We start from the raw sequence: 14,004 nt of genomic DNA on the forward strand, positions 1-14,004 counted from the left end.
GTGCCTTGTCCTTTTTCTCCTTCTTCATGCCCTCCATGTTTCACTGTGGTGTTGGCATTTTTCTGTTGGTTCAGGCTGGGGACACACTGTCCAACGTAGGTGACAGATATTGGCACGTTATTGTAAATCCAGCACAGGTAGTTTGTGGTATTTAATGTTTGTACCATCCCACTGAGGGCAGAGCCCCACACGCTGCCCTGCAGGACAGAGCTGCGGCAGGGCAGCAGAACATGTTAGAGATAAACAGAATAAACAACCTTGAAACCAGCACAGACCAATTATGGCTTCTGCTTTGGCAGCGGGGCAGAAAGACAGAGACTTTCTACAATCTCTGAATCATCAATACCTCAGATTCCGACACTTAATGTCCCCAAGGTACAGGAAGCACTGGCACTGGTTTTGAACAACCTCCTAATGCTCAAAGCTGTGTTACAGCCCTGCTCTGAGCTCCTCACCACGGGGGATGTGCGAACACAACACCACGTGGGCTGAAAAAAGGATTTCTCCAAGTGCGAAAGCAGCACCCCAAATGTTTGCACAGCAGCTGAGAAATAGCCACCATTTTCCAGGAGACCCATGGAATCTTAACACTATATTGGGGTTTCAGGAATGAAAGTGGCCAGAAAACTTCACTCTGTGTTTTTGAAGGTATAAATCTTCAAAAAAACATTTTTCCAGCTATTGACACCCAGAGTCATGGTCGTTCTCAGGCACTCTGGAACAACTCTTAGCATAGAGAAACAAAATTCCCAAAAGATTTGGGTTGGAAGGGACCTTAAATCCCATCCAGTCCCACCCTGCTATGGCAGGGACACCTTCCACTGTGCCAGGCTGCTCCCAGTCCTGTCCAACCTGGCCTTGGGCACTGCCAGGGATCCAGGGGCAGCCACAGCTGCTCTGGGCACCCTCTGCCAGGGCCAGCCACCCTCACAGGGAAGGATTTCTTCCCAATATCCCATCTAAACCTTCTCTCAATTTGAAGGTAAATAGCATTCAACTCAAAGAAATTTTTGTAGGTTTTTGAAGTTAAAATTTATTTACCCCATTACCCCATTACAAACCATTTCCTTTTGTTTCCTGGTTAAAAATTGCATGCAAATTGAACTGAGGATGTTTTTTTTTCCCACTCTACAACCCAGAAGTCAGTTCCATGCAAGCTGTCATGAGCATGAACTCTGAAAGATCACAAGGACCTAACCCATGGCACTGAGTGAAAATAACAGGCAAGGAAGTTTGAAAGCATTTTTTAAATGATCAGTTTTCTGCTGCCCTTTTCATAAGAGATTTAGAGCATAGTTTTAATGAAGGATGATTTTTTTTCCTGTTATAAAGATAGTTCACTGTTAAGCTATAATTTTCACTGTTTTTTTCCCCAGGAAATGCCCTTTAAATGCACTTGAAAACTGTCCAATATTGAAATTGGAAACCGAACCTTATAATATGTGATTCTATGCTGAGATTGCTAATGATCATACAAACTAAGTAGTAACTTATTTGCCATCTAAAATGATAAGCAAATGACGAAAGAAGCGAATTAAGATTTCTACACCAACTGGAAAATTATTTACAGGCTAAAAAAACCTCTACAGACAGACATAAAAAAGTGAGTAACTTCCAAGCAGAAGGAAAAAATGAAGTCTATAGTCTGAAGTTGCTCATTATCCCTCATTTGTTCAATTCTTATCTTGATTTGATCATCAACTCTCTGCTTGCTTGTTAAGATGGTCAAGCCATGCAAACAAAGTGATATTTGTTCCCATAACAACATTGAACCCTTATATAGCATTTTTCATCATCAAATCTCCAAGCCTTCTGCGAAGAAGGAGAGCTTTGTTATTTATCCCCAGTCCAGATAAGGAAATTACAGCAGTGGGATAATTGCAGAGCCAGAAATAAAACTTCCGAGTCCCAGCTAATGGCCTAAGTAGCAGCACAGGACATTTGATTAACACAGGAGACAGCTGAGGTCAAGATGGGCAATTTGAGCATCCCAACTTCTGAACTGCTGAAAGCACAAGGAGGAAAGTGCAACTGAAAAAAGTCATCAATTCAATGTGCTTTACACCGGCACTCGAGGCTTGAAGTGTGCTGTTAACTCCTTGTGCCCACAGACAGGCACCAAGACTTCACACCAACAATCCCTCAGCAAGAAAGGTCATCGAGAAGATGCTTAATTTATTATGGTACTCCAAGTGGTTTTTTGAAGGTCTGTGTTTTTTAACACAGAAAGTTTAAAATTCTTAGTATCTAGGCTATCTCTCTTGGAGGAGAACTGGGAGAACTGGGTTTGTCCAGCATGGAGAGAGAAGCCTAATTCCTGTTTTCAACCCAACAAAGCCCAGAGCAAGCAGATTTAAGTTCAAAGTCATCCCAACATTCAACAGGAGAACCTCCAAAGGTCCCTTCCTACTTACATCCCTCCACAATGTTAAAGTTTCCCCTTCACTTGTGCTCATCAGAGTGCAAAGGATCATGTTAAATAATTATTCTGACTTTGTGTGACGCTTTCAGATGCAATAAAAAATTCCATACATATTTGAGAAGCATCCAACTGCAGGTGAGGAACAGCATGGCCCAAAACCAGTCAGCTGGAGCCAATTAAAGGCTGATCCACCTCCCCTGACACCAGAAGGCCAAATTGAACTTCTCCCCTCGGTGCAAGATGATTTTTGCCTTCTCCACAGCAGCCCAGAATGAGGGGTTTGCTGCCCTGAGCCTCTGCAAAGCAGGATCATTATCACAACATACCCATCAAAACAGGAGATGTCTGCACTGATTAAAATAATGCTACTCAACCCTCTCAGAAAAGAATAAAAAACCCAAACACTTCCCCTTGCAAAGAGCCCACCTCAGATGTTTAGTCCCAGACACCCATTTTTACCCTCCTGGCAAACAGAAAATGTGAGCAGCAGCAAGTGACACACAGAGAGATTTAGAATTAAACTTCAAAAGCAAGTGGTTCATTAAGGAAACCAAGGCATGTTTGAATGATTGTTAGTTACAGTCTTATAAAACCTGAGCCTGGTTTTAAAGAGGAGGAAAATATAAAGCTAAAAATGCACATTGACTGAAATATATAAACTTACAGTGGAAATCAATTGGTATTTATAGCTGCTGAATAATGCACTCATTACTATTCATTCTCATTACTGTGCATTTTGCAACTGTCACAAAAATACAGTGACTGACTGACAGCTTTTAAAATATTTTTATGCCTCAAGAACCAAAATAGCTGAAAGAGAGCTGGAATTTCAAATTCAGAAAGACTGGACAAACTGCCAGTAGTACAGCAATCTAACCATCTCTTAATTCCTGGTTTTCAGTTCAAATCTCTCCAATATTCTATGTTAATTAGAATAATCATTTTGTTTTTCTTCCTTTTTTAGGGGGGTGGAAGCACGTTTCACTTCTTTGTGGCTTTGTTGTACGAAAAATCTCTGTATATCAGGAAGAGTAGAAGCAACATTTTCCCCTAATTAGTCCATAAAAATGCTAATTTCTCTAATGAATCAGATTGAAACATCACAGGAGTAGGTAATAGCACAAATACAGAGTTTGCTTATGGGGTAGGCTTTTGCTAATCACTACCACAGCACTGGGCAGCTCACAAAGCCAACACTCTAATGAGGTTAGAGAGGCAAAACATGCTCATCTGAATTTTTTTTTGTATAAAAAGAGAGACAGTTACTTGCCTGTGCAGTCACAGCACCTTTGAGTTTGTGTCTGTATGTGAAGAAAACCAGATCCCCAGGATTTCCATCCCAGCTTTGCCATCCCCACACACTCAGGTCCTCTGCCTGTTTACTCAAGCTGAAGATGGGGCCATAAATCTTTATCCTGCCCAATTTCATTGTTAACATAATCCATTTCTGAGACAGATAAAATAATACTGCTCTCTTTTTTCATGGACCAGTAGCTAATAATGTCACCAGTTTGAATGATACAAGACTGAGATCATTGTCTGTCTGCCCCACAGCATCTTTCTCTCTAATTTTTTTCCTGCCCTTACACTTTGGCTCCTGCCTTCTGTGCTGGCACATACTGAGGCACTTGTATGCAAGCTGCAGATCTAGGAAGGAGTGGTCTCTCTCCAAGTCAAAAATCTAGGAGAATCAATGAGCTCTTAGAGGAAATCTCCTAGGGTTTGACCTTCAGGGTGGCCTTTTACTCTTTAAACCTCATGTAAAACAGCGATTCTGCCAGTCAATCCTTAGTAAAAGATTTAAAGAAAGGGACTGTTGCCTATTGGTGACACCAGAAATCTAAGCAGGAATTAAGCAGCTTGAAAAAGCCTTTAAATTCAACTCACCATTCTCCCCGAGCTCTCCATATATTCTTTATGGCCCTGTGTTCCCCCAGCCCTTTGATCATTTTATATTGAAGTAGTCTCTTGTTTAATACGCAGCTAAGATGACTGCAGGATAACATCAAAACAGGGGGGAACAGAAAGAACATGAAAGAATATGAAGTCAATGGCTTTGCCAATCACAATCCACAAACAGGGCTGGTTAAAAGGCTCAGCATTACAGAGCTGCCTTTATGCTCTCACAAAGCTTCACGCAGCGTTAAGACCAACGACAAACTGAGACTAATGATTAAAACTACACTGGGCTGCTTTTCTTCTGCTTTAATTGTTGCTTGCTTTGCTCAGAGGTAACAGATCTGCAAACCCAGCACCTGTCTTTGTCCCACAGGTTCGCTGCACCAGCTGGTCTCACCATCTTTCTGTCAGGAAGCAGAGTTTCCAAGCCAGGGTTTCCAATAAAATATGGTCCATCATCCTTGTGCCATCACAGATTGGTTTTGTTTGGAAAGGGCATAAAATTCATCTCGTTCCAAGCCTCTGCCATGGGCAAGGACACCTTCCACTAGACCAGGTTGCTCCAATCCCCATCCAAGCCGCTCTTGAACACCTCACAAAGGAGCTCCTCTAACAAGTTCCAAAGGTATTTTTGACAAGAAGCAAAAGGAGAGAAGAGTGTTCATTGAAATCTCCCTCATGCTCCTCTAAGAACATCAACCCACTTCCACAAAAAAAAAAAAAAAAAAAAAAGAAGAAACAAATCCCAGTTACACAAGACTTTGACTTCTTGATCCCCAACAACTTCCTGGTGCAGTATTTACATAAAAACCCACAGCATGTTTTGGACGCCAGACAGACGGAAAAGTTGATGTCTTCTGTCTAGAACTCCTCTCACACTTTAATGCCATATTTCTTGGCTGCCTACACTCATGTTAATCTGCTAAAATCACTTTACCCACTTGGAAGGCAACGTTTCGCTTGTACTCAGTTCTATTATTCATCAGACAACCAGCTCCGTGACTGACTGCTAATTATCCTTCCCTGCACCGCACCGACAGCCGCGGTCGCGCAGCAATTTATTCCTCCTCCCACGGAGCCGCGAGGTGGGAGCTGAGGCCACTGAAGTTGGTGACAAAGGCCCCAGAGGTTCCAATTGTGTTGGGAATTTCTCTTTTAACAGGAAGAGACCTGCCTTAAGTGTTATTTAGTGTATGATGTCACCAGCCCGAAATAAGAACTGACAGGAGGGGAACGTGCGCGCTGCCAGCGGGGCCAGGATGGGACGCGGCTCTTGGGGGCCCTGCTCACTGTCACATCCCTGTCACAGGGCCAGGCAGGATTGTCCCACGTTCCCTCCTAACAAGGAACAGCCTCAGGTCTCCTCAAGCCCAGTGTGAAGTTCCTGGGAACTTTGGGGGTGATGGAGAAATCCCATTTACCTTTTTCATTTTTCCCATCCAGTGTGTGACAGGGAGATACAATCCCTGCTGCAAAGGGAGTTTGGAACAGCTGTGGCAATGTAAATTCCCACTGTAAATTCCCACTGCTCCTGGATTTCTCTAATAGAAGCAAGAGCTAAAAGGACAATAAATGAGATGGCAAAGCAAACTTTCCCTGACTTCTTTTCTATTCACCATCCTAGACACACTGGCAAAGGAAGGAACACAGAGAACATTAACATTGTCCAAAATGCACACTTGTTACACAAGAAAATGTTTTGTGTATGTAAATGAGAAACAGAAGATGAAATCCTAGTGTTGATTAACACATCTTCTGAATCACAACAGGGTTTGAGGATAATTTTGCTGCTTTATTTGCGCTTTTTTCCCTTCCAAATAAGGCTGACTTGTCCTTTCTCTCACCTTGTCCTACTGCCTTAACCTTAATTTTTAGCATAAGGAAAAATTTTTGTGCTGGCTAAAGGGGAAGGGAAGGGAAGGGAAGGGAAGGGAAGGGAAGGGAAGGGAAGGGAAGGGAAGGGAAGGGAAGGGAAGGGAAGGGAAGGGAAGGGAAGGGAAGGGAAGGGAAGGGAAGGGAAGGGAAGGGAAGGGAAGGGAAGGGAAGGGAAGGGAAGGGAAGGGAAGGGAAGGGAAGGGAAGGGAAGGGAAGGGAAGGGAAGGGAAGGGAAGGGAAGGGAAGGGAAGGGAAGGGAAGGGAAGGGAAGGGAAGGGAAGGGAAGGGAAGGGAAGGGAAGGGAAGGGAAGGGAAGGGAAGGGAAGGGAAGGGAAGGGAAGGGAAGGGAAGGGAAGGGAAGGGAAGGGAAGGGAAGGGAAGGGAAGGGAAGGGAAGGGAAGGGAAGGGAAGGGAAGGGAAGGGAAGGGAAGGGAAGGGAAGGGAAGGGAAGGGAAGGGAAGGGAAGGGAAGGGAAGGGAAGGGAAGGGAAGGGAAGGGGTGTCCTGAGGGCAGCAGGGAGCAGTTTGGAGCAGGGGGTTAGGAGCAGCAGGTTTTGAGCAGCTGCCCTGCCCAAATCAAACTGAGGGACACTGTGAGTAAATCCATCTTTCTCATGTGGTTAAAAACCACAGTCATTAAGTTCAACTTGATGATCTTAAAGGCCTTTGTGAACCTGAGTAATCCTCTGGTTCTAATGCAAAAATCCTCTGTGTGCAAGTTACATTTCAATAACTTTACCTTAAAACAGATCCTCCAAATAGATTAAAAAACCTGTTCAAGCCAAATTCACAGCCCAGTCCATGAGATTTCATTCAAATGTATTTTTCTTTGCTTCTGTATCAGCTTGCTGGTCCTTTGTTCTGTGCAAGGCTCGTTTTCCCTGTGCTATTCCAGTGCCACCAAAGCAGCCAGGTGACCTCTGAGGACAAGGAAAATCCAAGCTCCCCACTCAGGATCTGTCTCTGGAGCATCTAAACCACTGAAGCCTTAAACAATCTGAATTTGCTTTTCTGAAACCTCTTTATACTTGGGGTTTTTTATGCAGGAAATTATTGCTTAAATGACCAGCAATCCTTATATATTGGAAGGACAAAAAGAAGAATGATAAAAATAAATAATAATTCCTATGTGATATAGGCTATGACAAACTGATGTAAGTAGAGATGGGTTGTAAAAACTACCTTGAAATACAAAGCAGAATCCACAAGAGCAACACACCAGATTAAAAACAGACAGGGAAATAAATAAATAAATAAAAAATCAATGTGCACTGTACTGGTTGTTTGCGAAATTAGACAATTAATTCTGTGTAAACTAACCTATCAGGAAGGCACACTGTGGGGATTCAGAGAGCTGATATTGCAGTACACTGGATTAGGAAAGAATGCTTTAATGAGATCCCTGGAGAGTCTCCATGGACTTGGACCATCCTCTCCAAAAGATCATTTTTACCCCGTTTAACTGCCAGTCTGTTGTGTCTCTGATACACACATGAACAAAAAGAAAGAAAAAAAAAAAAAAAACCAAAGAAAACCTACAAATAAAGAGCACTATTAACACAATGACCAGGACCAATGAGAATGGTGCTTTTCAGGCTCGAAAAAGACATTATGTCATTTTCAACACATAGGAGCCATCAGAAAGAACATCTGTATATTAAAACCCACTGCACTTAAAGCCATTTACAGCCAGAGTAGCAGCAGCATAAAGAAAGCTTTTACACACAGGAGGGTGTAAAAAAAACTATAATAACAATAATAAAAAAAAATAAAATCACATTGTGCTCGCCAGAACAATCTGCAACCTGGCTTTTATTAAAATTTGATTTTTCTTTAAGTAAAGACCTAGTGTAGAGCTTGCCAAGTGCAATAAATGCCCCAGTTTAATGTGTTATTTTTCAAATAAACTGGAGAAAAACCACCTTGAGCCCCAAATCCAAAATGGTTGTATTTCAAAATGATCACTTGCTGTAAAATAACAGCTGGAAAACAGCAAGGCAGAATGTTTTGGTGAGAGGCTGAGTAGGAGGGTTAGAAGCTGTTCTTCTATTTGCAGATTCTCTGTAAAGATATGTGTAACCACGTTTATTCCTTCAGTCTCAACAATCAATACTCTCAGCTTTCAGAAAGCTTTTTCAGGGAAGCCTGTGGATTTTCCTTACTCTTTTCTGTTTTACAGAGGCCTGAGATCAGAGGGGGGGGAAAAACCCTGAAAATCTGAAATGAAATGCAAATAAATAAATAAGCCAGTAGAGAAACCCTTGGAAACATTTAAGCCAGCCTGTACATTAAGATGAATTATTTTCTCTCCAACTCTACTATTAGCCTTTATACAAGGACCAAGTCTCTGCCTCAGCAGCAGAAGGTGCTGGACAGCTCTAAATGTGAGACCAATGTTTATTTCCAAATAGTGCCATGTTTTGGGAAGTCAGCAGGTTTGGGAGTTAATGGGTTAAGGAGTTGACAGGAACACCCAGGGCTGAAGCATTGGGCAGTTAATTAATGCAATCACGTCAGAAAATCCTGAATTCTCATTATGCTGCTGCCATTTTACCTGGCCAGCTGATGTGACACCCCCACCTGGACCACGGGACACCCCAAAATCCAAGCTGGGAGAAGCCAACAGGAGACTGCCCATGGACAGCCACCATCAGAGCCTGCTCTCCGCAGGGAAGTGCACTCCAGCGTGCTTTAATCACCCCTAATTGATTTTACACCACCAGGAAACTGAGAAAGAGTTCAAATACAGTCTTTGAGTCCTAATATTTACATGGGCAAACATTTGTTTATCTGTCAGCTGTGTAATCCCAGGGCCTCTGCAGAGCCTGGGACAGGCTCTTAAGTAGCTTTCTCCAGTTTTGATTAGCTGAGCCAGCCCTATAAATATTCCTAACATTTGCACCCAATGGACCAAGTATTTTGTTGAGCAGACTAATTGGTTCACAACCCCTGCTAAGTATCAGCCCTATCATCCCCGACTGCCGTGGGCTACAATCATCATTAGCCAAGTGACAATCTCCTGGAGAATTTGGGCTCCTTAATCTCCCTTCTCCCCGAGGACATCAGATTTATGATGGGTTAAAGCTCTCCGAGTTGGCTCTCACTCCTTTCCGAGGCTGGATGCTCGGCACTGAAGGAAAAACCTCCTGAATGTGGGGACACAAAGGAAATTAGTGGCCATGTCTCACAAAAGGTGCTCCAGAGGAAGGAAAAAGAGAGATTTTGGTGCAGAGGGACAGGTCCTGCCTGCACACAGTTTTCTGCAATTCCACCATTTCGAAGAGGTGCATAAAGTAATAAATGCCAGGTGGAAACAGTCCTTGATCAGCATCAAACCACACTGACCCCAAAATATCCTGGCTGGAAAAACCCCAGGGGATGCAGAACTACACCCTACCCTCAGAGCCAGCAGTGCTGGGGACAGGAGCATCAAACCACACTGATCCCCCCAAAATATCCTGGTTAGTGTGATAAATGCATATTTATGACTGGCTTTTCGCAAATGTTACAATGGATATTCTATGTGTAATGTTAGAAAGTTATGCTGTATTAATTCTCTTACGTAGTGTGTTAAATATAGTTTTAGGTTAAAACATAATGTTAAAATAGAGACTATGTATGTGGGGGAAGTTTTTTCTTTTGGGATGAGATACTCGCTTCAAGGAACACCTAAATCTTCCAAAGGAGAGGAATTTATGGCTTTGTATCAGAAGAAACTAATTTCTTCAGGCCTTGCTCAGACTTGATGATGCCATGGGGATTAAAGGAAACAGTTGACATACAACAAAGTTTCTTGTTTAAAATAGAATGTATGCATAACCATGAAGGATGTATGAATATGCAACAAGTGTATTGGTTTAAGGGTGATTCCTCTGTTCACAAGAGATGTTTTTTGTGACTCACTGTCCGAGAGCATCCAGATGTCCGAAATTCTTTGCTTTTTATTGTCTTGTAATTGTCCTAACTCTAAACTTTATTACTCTAATTGTATTATTATTTTTATAACCATTTTAGTATTATTAAACTTTTAAAATATTAAAAACCAGAACCACCCCCTGCCCTGAGAGCCAGCAGTGCTGGGGACGGGAGCACTGCAGAGGGAGGAGCAGAGCGAGAGGTGAAACACAGGCCAAATGCTGGAGCAGAAGCTGAAAAAGAGAATAAAGGTGGGGAAATGAAAGGCAAACTGTGAGGAGATGTCATGTCCTCAGTCAGGCAGAACCCACACAAAGAGGAGCAGCTCCAGACATTGCAAACCTGACCTTGTTAGGGCTGGGACAGGAATCTGGAGGTTTAAGCAAGGAACACGGAGGTTCCTCTGTGCTCTGTTTCATCAGGAAGAAAGTTCTGCTCTTAAACTTGGCACATCCTTTCACGTTTTAGATCCTTTCATGCTTTAGATCCTGAGTGTGAAGTTTTTTTCCTTCAAAAGACATACAAATCACAGACACCAATTTCCTGAAATAGCTGAGAAAACCCCACTGCATGAAGAGGCACATCCTCTCCTCATTGCCCTTCTCCCCATCCAAAATGAGAGCTTGGCAGGGACAAAAAGTCCTTCTTGACCCTCTGAATTCCTGTTTTGGCACCAAATTCTCCCTCTTTAAAACACCTGTTCTCGCTGATGCTGGAGAGTCACTGATAAATAAGATGTTAAAGCACCAGTCACCATCTGGAGGTGAAAGGGAAAAGGTAGAAGGGAAAATCCAGCTGTGCCCCTCTGGCCTTTCTGAGGTTTCAAAGGGTTGTTAAAGAGTGAAGTGGAAGCAGCTCAGTGATGGACAGGGCCTCTCTTGTGTCCAAATTTGTATGAGGAAATGAACTCAGGCTTTGGTACCAGAGCTGCCCCCTCCCATCACAGCAGCACATCTGCATGGAGAATTTTATTTCTCCTTGAGCCACGCTGAGAAATCTCTGCAATTTGGAGCTTTGGAAAGCCTCCACATTCACATTTAATTTGAAATTATATCTTCCCTGTCAAAAAATGCCTGGGGGGCAAGTCACTTATGGAAAAAAAAAAAAAAAGAAGAAATATAAATCTGAATCTTCTGAGTCAAAACATCTGCCACTGAGAGTGCCAGTGCCAAAGATAGGATGAAGTTATAAAGTTGTTCCTCACAAAGGAGCACCCAAATAAAACAATATCCTAAAGCAGAAGGAATCTGAACCACCTCTCAGGCAACACCTAATTATTAATTATTAGGAAGAAATAAACTTTAGTGTATGAGCTTTTCCAGCACTTCTCATGTGCCCACACAAGGCAAAAACCCAATTATCTTTATTTATAAAGAGAAGGTATAAAAGTAATTGTAGGGGAACAGTCATGAAAACACATCATAGGGGTGTAATATCAAATTTCAGAGTTCATAGCTCAGGAATAATTCAAAACATTTCATATGCTCCATATTCAGCTGCTTCACTTGTGTTTGTTTCCCTTTCAGGCACATCAGATGTTGATGTACTCTGATTATTTTCAGGGAAGATAAATGTAATATCAGATTCAAAAGCCCGAGGCTAAAGCTACTGCCTGTTGCACAAAATGGTTTTGAAACAAAAATAAAGATATATCTATAGATGTATCTCCCAAATGATTTTATTTTCCATGTGCTGCCATGATAGTTAAACGATTCTGTAAAAAACCATACAAATACAGTAATTTAACTAATGGTGTGCACACAGGCATATATAAAAATATAAATATATAGCCCTAAATAGATATATATTTTATAAACACTTTATTCACTCAAATTTCAGCCTGTTCAGAAATGACCAGGCCACTCAGTTCAAAGGAAACTGTGAAAACCCTTGCAGGAGACAGTTACAGGATCATCCATCCAGGGAGACATTAATTTCCCATCCCTATATTTAGAAGCAACCTATGATCTAAAACATGAGATTTCCTCAAGGGTCAGAATGGATTTGTTTCATTTGATGTAACTGAAGTTAAATTCCCCAAATAGCCCCTGGCCTTCAGGAGGCTGCAGGAGAAGAGGGATTCAATTGGATTGTTTGCTTTCCACAAAAATGAATAAAAATCACTTCAATAGGAAGCATCTGCTCAGCAGCCCAAGGTGTTCAAGATGCAACTGAGATGAGGATTCTGTACAGAATCCTTTAGAAAGGACTAAAAGAATTGTTAATAATAATTATTAGCAATTTAGATGCGCCGATTTATTTTTGCCTTTGACACAAAACAGAACTGCATTTAAAAATTAGAGATAAAAAGGACTAAATGAGGAAAAAACCAAAGGAAAATATTAAAAGTCCCTTTAAGAAAGGAATGAGAAGAATCCTCAGGATTTCATGCACAGATGAAGTGTTTCAAGGAATGGACATGACAGACACAAGCATTTAAGAAAACAGGTGAAATAAGGTCAAAGAGTCACTCCAATGATCACAATGGAATTAAAATACAGCACGTTTAAAACAAGAAAGAAAATCACAATAATTAACTTTGCGACCTGTCTGACACGAGAAAAGTTATTGATACAAAGGGCAGGATGATTAAGAGAATGATTAGGTATTTCAAGTGCTAATAATGATACTTCCCCAAGGCAGGAGAAGAATTTATATAAGGGCTATTGATCTCATGTTTTAGGATGGAAGCCAAGCTGGGAAGAAGGAAAAATTAAAATTAAAAAAGATAAAATAAAATAAAATAACTCTTTAAGGGACGATTTGCTCGTTAATTATGATCAAAGTTCAGGGGAGGAGGGAGGAAGGTCTGGGGCTTTTCCCAGGGTGTTGAGCATGTGGTATTGGTCACTAACAGAGAGAGGATTCCAACTTAATTGGATCTTTAATCGGATTGCATAGAGTAATTCCTACCTCTCTGCATTCCTAATGGATGCCACAATGGCAGGAGTCAAGTGCTGAAGGGCTGCTCTGATTTGAGAGCAGCTTCCAGGGGAGCCTTAGGCAAAGCCAGTTGTTGGGATGTCCACTGAGAAAGAAAATTATCAACAAGGTTGATATATTCCAACAGGCTTTTGGAATAATTACTGCCCACTCAGCCAATTCTTACAGGTAGGACACACATCCTTTGCTTACCCATTAACAAAGCCCAGAATCCAAAATTGCTGTTTTGACTGGGAGACAGATGACTCCAGCTCTGCCAACATCCAAGGTGCTCCCAATGCCAAAACTCACTTTGCTCACACATATGCTCCAATATTCCTAAACAGAAGCTCTGAATCTCCTTTCTTTGTCCTTTCAGTACTTCTATTCCTCATTTTTGTGCTTCCCATGTAAGTTCCTCCTTTTTCTTTCTCCTTCCTTTGACTGCCCTTTCAACTCTCACATATTTTAAGCCTTTGCACCTTTCTGTACAGCACATTCTGTTGTGTTTTTTCCTATCCTCTGCAAATCATATCCAGCAACTCGTGTTTGATGGTGTCACACGAGGTATCCAGTCTTCGTCTGAACACATCACAGTTCATTACAGTGGTTAATCACAGATTAAAAAAAAAATTGTCTTTAATGTCTAATTTTAAATTGTCTGGCTCCAGCTTGCAGCTATTGGATCTGGTTTTTCTCTTCTCTTCTTGATTAAAAAGCTGGATATGCTTTCCCCATGAAAATACTTGTCCCTGTAATCAAGTCCCCTCTCAATCCTCTTTTTGATGAGCTAAGCAGATTGAGCTCTAAATCTCTTCACTGCAGGGAATTTCCTCCACTCTTCAAATCAATATTGTGGTTATTTCCTTGACTCTCCAGGTTTGTAAACCCTTTCTTTCAGCTGTTGACACCACAACTGACCCTGGCTTTCCAGCACTCTCATGGATTCAGATAAAATCCCTGTGTGAAAGG

At 41.8% G+C, this 14,004-nt stretch overlaps 1 protein-coding gene across 11 annotated transcripts in view; it reads right to left on the reverse strand.

Annotated features, from left to right (window-relative positions):
* The window catches only part of CHL1 (cell adhesion molecule L1 like), a 148,050-nt gene that overhangs the window by 106,265 nt on the left and 27,781 nt on the right, over window positions 1-14,004 (reverse strand). The window contains exon 1 of one of the 11 annotated variants that reach the window (XM_072934662.1): window positions 13,024-13,123. The exons of the other annotated variants lie outside the window; for them this stretch is intronic. The gene's annotated coding sequence lies outside the window, so the exon portion shown is untranslated. Of the gene's footprint in view, window positions 1-13,023; window positions 13,124-14,004 lie in introns of those variants that run through there. 11 annotated transcript variants of the gene reach the window in all.

Source organism: Taeniopygia guttata, chromosome 12, assembly GCF_048771995.1.
Source record: "Taeniopygia guttata chromosome 12, bTaeGut7.mat, whole genome shotgun sequence".
In the NCBI taxonomy this organism is placed as follows: Eukaryota; Metazoa; Chordata; class Aves; order Passeriformes; family Estrildidae; genus Taeniopygia; species Taeniopygia guttata.